The following is a 15325-nucleotide window of genomic DNA, read 5'->3' on the forward strand; positions in this document are numbered from 1 at the left end:
CAGTTTTGATCGGCCATAAAATCACGAGCTCGTTACGATAACGATATTCGGTCGCTTCGAGGATATCGAGAGATCGATAAAATCGTCGGGATTGCGATGCGAACGCACACACGAGCCACGAGAGTGCGAAAGTTCAAGGAACGCGCCTGCTTAGACACCTGCGCGTCGTTTCGACGTAATCGTAAATATCAATAGGGTGTCACGCAACGTCGACAGGCACCTCGTTGCAATTTCTAAGGGGCGACTATCACCCTCAAACTTGCCGACGAAGTACTTATTTAAATAAAGTTGAAATTTGCATGTTTCTGCAAAGGCACGACAAGTTTCTGCTTCCATTGTTCTACTCCAACTTCTTAAACAATGTTTCGCTATCGAAAGTCAACGTTTTACCGGACGCAATGATCCCCGCAGTAATTTAATAGCATTTTACCACAAATTTATCTACTCCAACTTATCCAACCTTCAAATAACCCGATAAACGTATTTCTTCGAGGGTTAACGTTTTATCTCTCCCCCACGAGCTCCGATCGCGCCCATTGTGAGCCCTAATGTACACCTAGGGTGGCACACAGACCCGTGCTACACGATCTTGCGATTTAACCATAATCGTAAACCGGCAGGATGCCCGTAATGCGGCCTACACACTTCGCGGATAGAGGAGGGACAGCCAACGCGCACTGTAAGCCTCGCACAAACGCGCACCGACGCCGATACAAACGAGGAATAAAGAGGAACGAACGCTTGCCATGGGCACAGATCGAGAGACGCGTATTCGGAGAGCAGAGAAATATTCCGGACGAGTGAAAATAAGTGAAAAAAGTATTGCGAACGAGCGTTGGTCCACTGCGTCGGTCCAGAGAATGGCGGAGTCAAAGGTACTCTACGCGCCAGCGAGCGAAACACGATCTTTGTTATCCAATGTCTCGTAAACAATTGGCTGTACAAACGGCTGAATATGGCTGAAACATTTGTCGGTCCACCGTACAGCTCCACTGGAAACGGCGAGCTATTTTTCGCATGGTACCAACATCGGCGATCGGAATAATTGCCAATTATTGGGCGCAATTATTGGAGTTTAATTAACGTTGGATCGATCGGGTTAAAGCGTTGCCGCGTAAACTTTCAATTACGGATTCGACATGTAACACGGCACCAGGTTTGGGATGAGAAAGTGTCGCGAACAACACAGTTCATAGGTACCCGAGTTTCTCTTGATTTCGCCGGCGACGGATTCGAGTGAGCTGAGAGCGCTCCCGCGGTGCCATTTCGCTGGTCGAGCGGCGGCGAACCGTGAGAAAGGAAGCAAAGTCGTTCCCCGCGAGCGGGCAGAATGGGAAAAACTCGTTAAGACCGACGAGATCACCGATGTTAAAAGGCTCCGATCGGCGGACTGTCAATTAAACGAGACCCCCGTCTGCGGCTTCCGCCGTCGCGCGGATCGGCCACGTTCGAACGGAGAAACGCGCCGCGTGGACCGCGAGATGTTCGCCTGGAGTCGCGATACGCACGCGAAAACCGCCCTGAAAGATAGACGACTTAATTGCGCGACCGAGCTGACGATAACGAAGGAAAAGGTATCTCCTACCTGGATCGATACTTGACAACAAATTCGAAAGATTGTTGAATCATTGAAACGTAAGAAAATATTTGTAAGCAATAGAAACACGAACGTCGCGGCCAGTAATTGGCTACCTGTTACGTGGCTCGTTATTAAAAGTTGCGATGGAAAGCGGCTCCGCGTGCCTGGGCACTCGCATTATGGTCGAATGAGGTTGTCTTCCTTCTTTTGAAGCGAGTGGTCAGCTTTGCGAAACGCGAAAGTACTAAATACACAAGGAATAATACTCTCTTTTTTTGTATAGATATAACGTCGCGTCAACATCTTAAATGAGAAGTGATTAAATCTTGTTACCCAGCGATGAGTATTTAACGAAAGAGAGGACTCGGGATGTTTGTTCGGTACTGTGTTCTTGTAGATAATAGTAATTCGTTAAACTGTCGTTCTCGAATGCGAATTTACTATGCAGCAAAGTTCACCGGTTACGCGGTGTCACTGTTCGAAGTAAAGTTTTTTTCTCAGCAGTTCTTCATGACGCATTAAAAATTGCTGAAGGCAAGTGTTTCGCCAACGTAAAATTATGCAAGCAATATATTTCCCTGGATCCGACATAGTTGAACGTTCGCCGTGGAAAATGATGCCAGGTCTGCCAATTTCGCGAATAATTTAGAAGCTATTCGCTGTCAATAGACATGACACGATGAAGAATGTGTCCCGGGGAACCGATAAGATTGATGGACGGTTGGACGCGAGGAGTTACTCCGGCGCTGAAATGCCTTATACGACGCCGTAATTGGCCATAAAAGCAAAGGGCAACTTTGTTCGAGGAATAATATTTTCTCGTGCGAGCGCGAGCCTCGTTTGGAACGCCTTGCTCCAACGGTTTCGTTGAAGATTACATGGAAAGAATTATTGTTCGACATCCTACTCCATTCTTCGGTATTTAACCGTAAAACGTTTCGCGAATTTTCCTCGTTCTTCCTCTATTCTACGTGACGAAACATGGTGGTGCACCGCGTGCTCGAACCGTCGCGAAACAATTATTTATTTAACGAAGTGGTTGGAGATATGGTGGAGACCACGGCGGATAAACAAATTGTTGTTGTAATTGGGTTGCGCGATACCACGTAGCCACGTGCTTTTGTTATTCTTACACGCGCGGTGAGTTTGAACAAGTGTTTGCGCTTCGTTGATGCGACCATTTGTTTCCCGTACACTAGGAACGCGGTAGAATAAAAATCTAGAATTTCGCCAACGCGTGAAATATTCGCATTTTCGATGGATCGTGGCTTCAGAGGAACGGTGAAGTTGATGTTCCGTTAAAGGGGATGAAAAGGGAATGGTTGTAAGTTGATGGATTGGAGCGTAACTGTCCGGGACGTTAATCGCATTAGCAAGATCCTGGACCGCTAGTGGCGACAGAACAGTAATGACTTCGCCAAGTCCGAGCGTAGTCGCGTCCATTTGTATTTACCTTCTGCTTAATTCCAAACAATAGTAAATAATTGGCAAGCTGTGGCTGAAAGGAAAATCTACTAATGGTGCAACTCTTGGAAATGATCGATGCTCGTGTTTGTTAGTTGTTAGGTATTCTTAAGTTTTCAGTACAATCAAGAATTTTAACGTTTTCAAATAATCAATAACAACGTTCGGTTATATAACTATTATCATTGTCTCTATGCCAGGACAAAAGTTTCCTTTGAAAATATATAATTGCTACAACTGCGCGATAATCTAAATTTGAAGTACTATGTTTATCGCGTTTATGTCTCTCTAACAGGTTAACCTAATTTACTGTATAGGTTGTATACGAAGCTTCGACTCCGAAGAATTCCTAATCCGTGCTAAAAGTTCCGTCGGGGATTTCCCAAGCTATTGCATATTTTAATCGAACCAAAGCACTTCGATTCTCGTCGATGATTATCAGTTTTATTTTCGGCAAACTTTAGCCGAAACGAATGTTCAATTTGCGACCTGGAAACTTGCAGCATTATTCACGAGAACCCTGGCTCCTCTTGGCAATCGTTCCGCGTGATTAGTATTCCGAACCCTATCCCTTTTTCTCTTCTCTAGATAAACACGAAGTTTATCTGTGCGCGCCGAGCCCCGATAAATTCAAGTCGAGTTGCTCTTTATCGTAGGCCGATTATCGCGAACTCGGGCAGGGACTTCCTCCTCCATATCGCGTGGCGTGTACGTGTCGGGTAAAGTTATGGCGGGAATTAACGGTGCAACACCCTTCGATGCGAAAACGCGGAGCAGATATTTGGTTTTTGGGTCTGTTAGATTCTTTATGCGGGATATTAATGTAGTTTATAATATACTTTCTAACGGAGGTCAGAGCACGAACGAGAGATGCAGGACCTTCGTAATCGTCGAATTACGGCACACTTAATGGTACTTGAAAGTAAATGTCGCGATTAGTGGTTTCTACAAGGCCACTGACCTTTTCAAATAGTTTGTCAAAGTTTGACATTCGGCAAATCTTGTTACGTAATAGTTGGAAGGACCTCGATTAATTATAAATCGTACAGTGTATCGAAGAACGCCTCTGCGCGGTCGGGGCATGACATTAATGACGCAAAACACCCTTCGACGCAGCCGTTCAGGGGTGGGAACCGTTTTGATTCCATTTACGGTACATTAGTGCACGCTTCGTCTCAGTCACCGGAGGGTCATCGGATAGAAAAGACGGACAGCCTGCTTTTATTACTGGGAGCCTCGTAAAGAGGGTTTCCTCGAGGCGACCTAATCGCGTTCGGTTGTACAAGTAAAATAACAATACCTGGTCGTGTGGATGACTTCGAACTCCTTTCCAAAGTCAACGCAGAAACCCATTAGTGTATCTCATCTCGGACACAATTATCTCAAACCACGTTGACCGATTTCACTTCGATCTAACTCGTGGAATCGAGAACTCGCGCGACATTTAACGAACAACTAACCTTTCGACGAACTCCACTTTAAGGTCTTCGGTCAATTTCCGCGAAACTTCTAAAGACGTGCGCCCGATTTCTTTCGTTTTTCTAGCGGATTCGTTTCGTCAAACCTCGTTCGAAAGTTACGATCCGCCGAGTGACACTTGCAAGTGTCTCCAGAACTGTCGTCGAAGAGGAAACGCGCACACGGCTATCGACACGCTGGCAATCTTAGCATTTTCCCTCGCCACGCGTTACCTGTATTAACGAATCGCCGCTCGTCCACTATTTACAGCCGTGACAACGAAACGAGGACGACACCCGATGCAGTTTGCGCACGAGTGCACATCGCGCGGCGGTAAATCATCGGAAAAGAGAGGCAGGGGAGAAAGACGGCACGTTAAACCGTCGAACATGGAATTTTCAGATCAGGATTTCTTGTCAAAGCCATCCGGGACAGCCGAGGGGGCGGTAAATCATCGAATATCGTTTATTAAGCGTGCTGGAGCGTTCGCGACGCTGATCGAGTAAGCGTAAGATTGGTCCTTCGAGGGGATTCCTGCCATACGTCTTCCTCGTAATGTGTACATATCGACGGGATCGAGGACTGTGATTTATGTCCCTGAATGATCAATCGTCGGGCAATTAAAGTCGAGAGTGACGTGGAATCTTGAATCGTGGAATACCGTATTTTTTTCGAAAACGTTTCACACAGAATGCCTGAAGTCATAGCAGCCACGAATTGTTTTGCGGTGGATAGGAGCAACGTAAAATCGTTGGTAGGAGCGAAAGAGCTAATCGGCGCTCGATCGGAGCTCCAGCGCGGTTCCCGCGATTCGTCACTGTTGCAAATGAAGCCTTACTCGGAAACACGATGCTATCGTTGCGTTTCTAACACTCTAGGAATTCGTAGAGGTATTTGCCACGGTGAAAAAGTTCCATTCATTGTAGTGTCGCATCAAATAACTCACTGCCGCGACGTGCATTCCAAACGCGACTGTATGTAAAAAAAAATTTGTTCTTTTATTTCAAACGATCTAAACGTCAGCGTCACGATTAGGTCAAATTTTTACGACGTTCGAGTGGACTGTTTTGGCCTTTGCCAGCAACGTTAGACACTATAGAAACCCACCGCAAAGCATCGGTAATTAAATTTAGTAATGAGTTTCGCTCAACTCCTAACTGCGTTATCACTCACTGTCACTGAACGTGTGCGGTAAATGTACCCAACAAAGCGCATGAAACCACATTGTTTCGCACGGAATGCTACGAAATATTGCGATACAACGAGGCGACATTTGTTTCCTAAAGTGTCTTTCGTTCCTTTCAAATATCGAAGAGGACCTGGACCAGTGATCTAAACGCGTATTAATCGAAACAGCCTACTATATCGAAGCGTACTCACCAGGTCTCGTTGAATTTTTCATTTATCCCGAGTCTAGCAAGATACTTTCTCCGTTAAAAGTTATAGAAAAATAGATTCCACGCACCCAGTGTTGATCAGTGCCGATCGTTAATTACGCGAACGTAAGACGAGTAACAGTCGGTCGGTGGATTACGAAGTTGTTCCTCGATTCGATAATTTTTCACTGAGTTTCTATTAGACGGAAGCACGTGTCGCGATAACAGGCGGACGAAAGAAGCGCGGTTTGATAATCGCGCGGACACGGAGCACGGGGAATCGTTTTGTGGCGACTATTTCCAGAGGCAGCGAGGAGGTAGGACGCCGTGGGAGAAAGGGAAACCGACGGGATAGTGGAGAGAAGAGGGGTGGCGCATAGGGTAGCGTGCGCGTTTCAAAAAGGGTGAGGGAAAACGTATCGGCTTGGAAAATATGCTGGTCGCAGAACAACGCGTACCTTCGTCGCATTATTTACCCAGCCGCTATAATAAAAAGTGGGTGTCGCTACAGGTGCAAATTCCACCTTCTCTCCGCCCCCTACGTTTCGAGCTGGTCTGAGATCAAAGACGCAGAAATCCTAATAATGAAAACGTAAACAATATTCATTAAGTATGCCTCTCCGTACATTATTCTGTGCTTTTAAGTTTATCGTAATTTGTGACAATCTTTCAACCCTTCTACCTCTCTCTCGTCTTCCCCGCCTCTTTCATCCCCCTATTTTTTACGAATGACGCCCGAAGCAAATCGCCAATTCCGCGAACACCCTTCGATTAAGATTCATACGGGGACTCCAGAGAGAAAGGGTGCCCAGTCCCTCGACGAGACTCTTTGGAAAAGTAATAGAGGGATGAAAGTGGCCGATGCACGGCTCTCGGAGGAGGTTGTTGGCTCTTCGGGCGTCAACGAACGTAATTGAGGCACTTGATTCGCTGAATGAAAAGATAATTTCATGGCGCAAACCAAGGGAAAAGTTACCCAGCGGTTTCAAATAACTACGCTACCTAACCCCCAATCTGGTCTTTCGACGTTTCTTTTTTTGCTTTTGTGTTAACCCTTTGCACTCGAGGCCATTTTGTTGCAGAATGTGCTAAGAGGAATCATGTTGTATTAAATAATGTAGCATAAAAAGACGTGTAATCTATCGTAATGCTGCTTTCATTTATTTGTTCGTGCTACTTGAATGGAAACCTCCACGGGAGTGTACGCCTTTGAAAATGTACTCCAAGGAATTTATCTTACCTGATCTCTACCAAAGTTCTCTGGGTTTCCAACGTCCCCTCAGAGGGGACATCCGAGTGCAAAGGATTAATAGTAATTCGTGGGTGAGTTAAAAATCTCCCTTCAAGTTTAACAAATTTTCGTGCTTTTCGTTGCCAGCACTTTTGATGTATATTCAAAAAGAGCCGCCGAGATCTAGAAAGTTAATTTGAATCACATATTTCAGACTACACGCAGAGGATGCAACTACGAGCGCCGAGCTACGTATACAAGATTTATTCGTTGAAAAAGCTTCCGTTCTCGAGCATTTATCAAAAGATTCGCTGCATATGTATCACCCATAGCGGGGCTTGTTAAACGGCGTGTCGTGTGCCCTCTGGAGATCTCGTTACAATTCTTTGCGTAAAATATATTTTTCATTATTTGCGCGTTGCTTTACAATTCAATTTCTCATCTTTTCCTTGCCGCATTCCTCTTGAACAATCGTTGGAACGAAAACACATCCAGTTCATTCTCTCCTCGTGTTCAATGATACAATCCGTCTGTTTCGATTAACTCGAAAGAAATGTTCGCGTTTCCCTTTCTGAGCTCTTTTGAAGCACATTTCAAAAAGGAACAAGAGCCACAAAAGTTAATTTAAATTACACATGCATTTCGAATTCTGCGCAACTACGAGTACCGAGCATCGCGTACCGTATTTATCCTCTGCAAAAGTTTGTCTTCCACCAGTATTTCGAACGATGGACATGTAATAAAACCAACGCACAAGGATTTGTGTAAAAAATGTTGCCAATCGTTAATTTGTCTCGCAAAGAATCGCAGCGTTAGCGATACCAAGAGAATATTCGCTAAATGAAGAAATTCTCCATGAAATATTTCTTGCTACGTTTCTTTCGAACAATCGTCGGAGTCGTTGGAACGGAAACCCATCGAGTTTGCTCTTTACCCCTTTTTTTCTCTTTGCGCGCCTTGACTGGTTGGAGTAATCCGCGTAATCGCGACGGGAAACGGAGCGAATAACGCTGAACATTAAACGTGTTTATACGTCGACGTGAAAACGATGCAGGCTGGATATAAGCGTTCGCGCGGAGCACACGCGTACGCATCGCCGCGTTTCCCTTGTATTTACATCTGCTTTCATCGACACCCATAGTATCGAATCGCCTGGCTCCTATTCACTTTGTAGCGAGGCACTTGACGCACATTTCACATTTCCTCGTTTCTACGAGCACTCTGAACGGTATTTCAGCCACGCTAAAAATAAAATCGCGAAATCGTTTCACACTCGTACAGAGTAATTCCAAATTTATTTTGTATAGGACAATGCAGATCGATACGAGGAATTATTTATATACGAAATGTTAGGTTATCGCTGTTATTTTTGGAGAGCAAAGGACGATGTCGCAGTACCATTCGGCGATCGTTCGAGTATCAGTTATGTAAAAGGTTGCAGCACTTTACCCGCCCGAATTTCACAACTTTCTCGTCGCGCTTTACGCAATACGCGTCGGAACGTTACGCATTCGACGGCACATATATGGTGGTGGTTAGAAACGAAACGTGGATTTTCATTCACGTTCGGGCGAAATATTGATAAAAGAGCTCGTGACTGGCATCAGGGATAATCCGTGTTCGGTTTCACTCATCGACGTGTATTCTCTATCAATATCGGAGGTAACTATTTACCTGATGCCAGAAATCCCTGGAATTACTTTCACCGACCAAAATATGGAAAAACCCCGGATTAAATCAGAGAAAAATCAAGGAAATTGTCGCCAAATATATTATCGTTGATTCGTAATAAACGATACTCCACGGTGCTCGATGTTCATTTGCGGAGAGTTCGCTCGACTTCGAAACAACCGTGTTCGAGTATGAAACTTCAAAAAGCTCGTGACCGAGAAAATGAAGGAGAAAAACGCGCAAAGCCAATATGATACTCGGCTCGTATGCAATTGACGATGGGAAGGGCAGTGGCACATGACGACTTTATGGCACATTTCCGCGCTAAAATAGCAGCCAAGCGACTATTTCTGGCACGGAAAGTCAATATAAAGCACGTGCACGATACAACGTGATACTGGCCGACAGGCGGTGCAGGTGACAGTGAGAAATATTAATTATATCGAACGTCGTTTTAATTCCACGCTCCTACATGCTGACTCCCGGTTCCAGCCTAGTACGAAAACGACTTCTCTTAATAATATCCACGCCAAGAAATCTCGATTTTACTTGGTTTTTAGACCGACGAACTCCAACTAGAATTTCAGTTATTTTATACTGGACAACAATAATGAAACGTTTGAAAATCACTGATCCATAATTTCATCGAGGCTGGTTGCTTTCGCGCAGCCCGGTACGTGGCGTCGACGAATTAAAATCACCGAGGCGTAGCTATCGCGTCGGGATTCGCGAGGATACGCGATACGCCGAGTCGCTTTACGCTCGTTTCACTTTCTCCTTGCGTCCCAGGTTCCCTTCTGCGGCTGCACGCTGAATTTTAAACAACCACGTCGAGAGGAATTCGCGATAATCCAAGGAGAACTCCTCGAGATGAATGGACAGATCCGTGGAAATTGTTTTTATTCGTCCCCGTGCAATTTTCATAGAATTTTTCTTAGCGTACAGAAAACTCGTAAAGTATTCGAAGTAACGCACAGACACGAGTACCAGCAAACAGTACGTCGACGCGGTTAACGCACGGCGACGCTTTCCGCGCGGACGATATGCGGGTCTATTTATTAGCCAATCGATTCACGATCCCGGGATTCCCACTTTGAAGTAAACGAAACAACATTACAATAAAAGGAGCGTGCATGAATATTCTTCGAAGCTGGTTTCTGTTTGTAAAGCGGAGCGAAAAATGAATTCGATCCTCGTATTTAATTTATTATTTTGACGAAGGGTATCAAATTGTTATGCCACGTTGTAACGTGTAAAATGTAATTACGCTACCGCGTGGCGTACTAGGGGAAGCAATCGCCAAAGCATTCGTAAGACTAAATTAAATTTGCAACGACCACGCGCACGCTGATAAACCCAAAATGGCCGAGGCAGAAGGCACAAAGAACGCACGGTTCCGACAATGCCACGCAACGGGCATTAACGTCAGCAGGTCGGCTACGATCCTTTTTTAAATAGAGACTTTTTAAACTTAATCCGTCTGTCCGGTGCAGCGGAGCTCAACGTATGAAAAGGTTAATTAGCCGGGGCGGGTTTTCACGCAAAGATGGAAGCCCGCGTACAAAGCAGATAAAAATGAATTAACATCCGCCTTCGGCGGTAAATTCCGATCGGGAGAAAAATTCGCTCGGGCATGGTAATTTCACGTGAAAATTCATGGCCAACGTGGACCAGAAATGGCAGCTCGAATCGTAACCCTTTCGGTTCATTACGCGGCTAAGAATTTGTCGTCGAAAATTGAATTAAATTTCCTGGAGGATTCGAGGTGTTCGCGAGTAACCTTTGTTCGCCCCGTTCGTTCTTTTTTTTTGCTTTGTTTATCATCCTGATACAAATTGAATTCGTTATTTCCAAATGTTCCTTCGGGCTGCTTGAATTATTTACTAATTGCAAGCAATTTGTTTCAGGTACGAAGCGTCTCGTTTTCAACTTTTGAATCCAAGTAATGAACCCTCCAGAGCATGAAATTCCATCACTGCGCTATCCTACCTCCCTGCAGATCTCGGTAAGCTCGATCCTTTTCAGCTTTTCCACCCACGCGCCGAACTAATTCGATTCGGTGTACTTTGCAACATTCTATAGATGTTTCCACGTTTCTCAGAATTTCATTAGGAATATTGTAATTCATACTCCCAAAGATTGTTCTACGTCCCGGACAAAGCTTCCGCGGGAAGATTGGAGGGAAGCTTAACAGGGAGCTCTTAAAAGAACACGAATATCGGAGACGTCTTAATAGGTCCTTCGAAATGAAAAGCCTCGGTCAACCCAATCCAGTCACTTAAGAGGGTGGTTTCGGGTAAAAGGCATTTATTCAGAGCGCGCAATCTTGCCGACGGGATATAGTCATTGTTGTTTCACTTCCAGCGGAGCGTCCGAATTCACCGCGGGAATTTAGGTCGTGTCTCGGTTTCCATATCATTGAAATCTGATAAGACGGGAATACGAGGCCGTCGCGTCGAGGGAGTTCCTTTCACGCGGTTAATTCAAGCCGATTGGAACGAGCTCCGAACATTTTCGAACCACTCCCCGACGGTGAAATTTCCGAACCGTGACTCATCGGACGCTGGACAATTAAATCGCGAAGAGTTATTCAGGAACTCCGTTTCCACCTTAGTTTTTGCCTTCCCTTAGAAAACTTAAAACGCAATTCCCAGAATCTGATCGATCTATTTTCCCCGCGAAAGAACGCGCACGATGTCGTTTGTTCAACCCAAAGTCGCTGACCCCGTTTTCGTGGCGCCTGGACTCCCAAATTCTATAGTCGTTTTCATCCCGACCGAGCTCAAGACTGGAACGCGACAAAAGTGGTCGCCAACGTGTCTAGCGATTCGCGTGGCTAACCTAACTCGAGCAATAAATTTGAGTTTGGCAGTGGGTCGATTCAGCTCCAAGTTCGCCATTCCAATTTGTTTTCAAGCTCCGTTAGGAGAATAAACCTTCCCTAAAGGATCGCATCGCGATTCTAAAGCGGTTTTCAACGAGGATGCTAGTCGAGAAATGGACGCCCGTAGACGCAGAGATATCCCCGTTTGCAGAGCTCTGACACGCGATGGACGCAGTCAACAAGGTCGACAACCCTGCACCCCTTGCTTACCCTTAGACTAACGCCCGGAAGCGAGATCGGAGCTCTTTCATCTTGGGGATGAAAAAGGATCGTACGGATGTCGCCGCCCTCCGACCACTCGCGATCACTCCGACGCTGATCGCGTTCGATACGCGGAACGGGGATAAATCGATGATCGAATCGCTTGCGGGTATGCGATTTTTTTTCTTGGCAGGCTTGGCGCTCGAAGGGTGGCATAAATCGTCGTCGCGAAGAATGAGGGCTGATAAGTTTTTGTTCCGAGCATCGAGGTTTTTGTAATGGACGGATAGGTGACGCATCCTTCCTCGAGGAAGGGAAACCAGGTGCTTTTTGAAAAGAAGTTTGTCAAAAATGAACGAAGTTGACGGAATTGAACAAGGACGAAGCCGATAAGCGAATGCGAAGCTTCTTTTAAAGCTTCAAACCGATTATAGTCCATAAGGAATTTTATTTCCATGCATTTCGTGGGGAACCATTTCCGCAAACGAATAGAATTAACGAAACGCTGGAATAATTTAAAGTTTGTCAATTGTCGAGTCTGCAAGTAAAAGCACTAGAGATGGGTGAATCCGCGTTTACGTTCCGAGTTTACCCCACATTTCTGCGTAAACTCTCCATACAACGTGTTTGCGACTGTTACATTAACTTTGGCGAGCGTAACGAGATTGCTTTTTGGAGAAACTGCGTCAAAAGTAATCGCTTAACTCTGGAATTGATTAAATATTGTACGCGCGCTGAAAACAAGCGGGGCACAGTATCCACTTATGCTTCGAGCAAATCGAACAAAGCGTCGAGTAATTTTCTCCAAATTTTTTGCAAATCCAAAATCAGTCAACTACGACAACGTTTGGTACGGTTACTTTAAATTCGTTCCAAATCGCCAACGTTTTTCCAGCGTTTTTTTCGCACGAGGTATATTTAAACGAAATTGTATCGTATTTTCCGATACGTTTTCGCGTTTCAAATACGGTTTTACGCCGGACGACCGTATAAAATTAAATGTGCATATTTAATGTATCGCATAAATACATACATGAAAACAATCGCGCGCTGGGCTGCACGCGTCGCGAAACGAATTTCCGCCGTTTCAAACCAGAGCTCTGTTTGAGCCGCGCAAACAGGAGAACGTATGCGTCGATAAATGAAGCGTGCGTGTCCCTAGCAAAATACTAAAATTTGTTGGGTGTTGCGACGCGATTAGAGGGGATAGAAACCGCGTGGGACGTTTAACAAAGCGTTATCGTTTCAAACGTTTACAGAACGTCCAACCGAAGGGAAATTTATACGGTGAATTTTAGTAGCGTTTGTCTGGGATTCGCGGGGAAATCTTAAATCACTCGTCGTGTTCGAGACGAGCATTTTAATTTTCCTTTCTGGTCGATGCAGATCGCTTTCGAAGCCTTTAATGAAAGTTGTTTTATCGTCAAAGCAACCCACGCGCGTAAACGTCAGCAGCTGTGGTGCTCGGAGTTATTTCCTTCGGTTCAGGAGGAACTAGCCCAACCCTGCGAACTTCCTCAAATTTTGCCAGAAGTTTCCGCGGCGTACAAGTGGTCACAGCCGAACTAACTTCTCATAGTTCGACGATATTCGGAGGATATAACAAAACGCGATATTACTTCAGTTTCGTCGAGGACAAAAATTCTTACTCGTTATTCATCCTCTTCCGGTAAAGTGCAGCTTCCCATAAAGAAGTAACGACAAGGACTTAAATCGTGGTTAAGCGTCACCTTAATCTCCAACCGAGGACAGCTTTCCTGGGAAAAAGCTCGTGCTTCGCGGCAAAGTTTTCCGTCAGTTTGTCACCAGCTCCACACTAGTACTGTGAAAACGTGTCCGACAAGCGATTCTCGCGTGATACGGGACATTTTCTCTCATTCAGCTCAGCGAAATACAAAAGAAGGATGCAGATATATCCGCTGACGTTCGACTGTGACCTAGAGCTAGTCTTGATAGTATAGGTGCATAAAGCTTCGTACACAATAGGATATACCGCTCAGAACTTATCAAAATTGAAAGATTATAACTTCGCAGACAAGTTTCTGTTCGCACATGTTTCGTCTCTACTTGTAGCCATCTCAACGAGCAAAGCAAGCCTTCTATTCCTAATCTTCTATTCAAAATTCATGTCTACTCTAGAATTTAGCGCATCTCCGCCGAGACATCTTCCTTTCGTTCTGCATATGTAAGACTCTCCAAAGGCTCCTCTAAATACGAACTCCCGTGTCGTGTCTGTCCTTCTTTGTCATTCCTTTGAAACTACTTTGGAAACAAAATTGTCAGAGTTCGTCGCAAAATTTTCGCAAAAGAGAACAGTGTTCAGTTCACGGCTCGTCGTTCATTCGGCGTGAACGATGCTTTACGCGACAGCGAACCGAGCAGCAGGAAGTCCTTGCGATAAGAGGTCCCGAGGCGACTCCTTTTCCGCGTTCCGCTCCGATTTCGTGGCCCGGATACGTCGAGCTAAAAATGCAGGTTGCCGCGTAAAAGAGGATACCCGCTATCGGTCCTGTTAATTAAAGGCCGATTAAGGGCGGCGCCTTGACACCGCAGTTCAGAAACCGCCTCGACGCGTAAGGGCGTGATTAACTTTGCATAAATTAATTCCCGGCTGTGGGTGCCTTAATTAGACGCGTTGCGCAGTGTCGCGATCCAACCTTTCCAATGAGAAAACATGTATCTCTCTTCGAAGGTGTAGACATCATCCAGAACAATCAGGAGGAATTTCGCTCTGATAAACTATTTCCAAACCGAATTATATTGGAACGATAAACGAATCGATCGTAGGGTGGAATAATTTATAAATCTGGCCGAAGATAAACTCTTTTATAATAGAAATTTCAATTATCCTTCAAGTGATGTCAAATCGTTTTAACGCTTGTCTTTTTTAAGAAAAGAAAAAAAGAAGTGTAATTTTTATTTAGTTAACAACCCGACGGATAAACGGTCCCAGCGGAGTTACGATAATTAAAGAAAAACCGTAAACAAAATGACTTTCGACGCGCAGAAGCAGCAGCCAGAAGCGCGACGATAATTATTTCAGCTAATTACTGGGAAATTAAGCTCGTTACAGGCGCCCGTGTTACGCGGAGCACATCGTTAAACGTGCACATCGAAAACACGCGAACTCTTTAACTCGGTGATTTCCGTGAAAGTGTCCAACCGTATACCAGTCGATACGCGCATCGAGTATATTCGCGGCAGTGACACGATTCGCTTTATTAATCGCCTTAGCGAGCAATATTTAATTGCCCGCCCAGCGACGAGTAGCGACGTTCCAGTAGTCTGAAAGCCACTTTCTAATCCAGGATTTATGTCGCTGCCCCGAAGAGCGATGTTAATTAACCGTCCCGCTTCGAATTAATTTGCCTGTATTAGGAATCGAGCGTAATCTCGGTAACGTTTCTATTTAGGTGACACTTACGTCGCTCCTCTGGTAGCTTCGAAATCGAGATCGACGC

At 45.2% G+C, this 15325-nt stretch overlaps 1 protein-coding gene across 9 annotated transcripts in view; it reads right to left on the minus strand.

The window, feature by feature from the left end:
• LOC128891518 (ras-related protein Rab-37-like) overlaps positions 1 to 15325 on the minus strand; it is a 79307-nt gene that overhangs the window by 16656 nt on the left and 47326 nt on the right. The window contains exon 1 of one of the 9 annotated variants that reach the window (XM_054151046.1): positions 13514 to 13655. The exons of 5 other annotated variants lie outside the window; for them this stretch is intronic. The gene's annotated coding sequence lies outside the window, so the exon portion shown is untranslated. Of the gene's footprint in view, positions 1 to 4343; positions 4715 to 5881; positions 6184 to 13513; positions 13656 to 15325 lie in introns of those variants that run through there. 3 more of the 9 variants (XM_054151041.1, XM_054151043.1, XM_054151040.1) reach the window with 3 other exon arrangements.

Source organism: Hylaeus anthracinus, unplaced genomic scaffold, assembly GCF_026225885.1.
Source record: "Hylaeus anthracinus isolate JK02 unplaced genomic scaffold, UHH_iyHylAnth1.0_haploid 12002, whole genome shotgun sequence".
Lineage (NCBI taxonomy): Eukaryota > Metazoa > Arthropoda > Insecta > Hymenoptera > Colletidae > Hylaeus > Hylaeus anthracinus.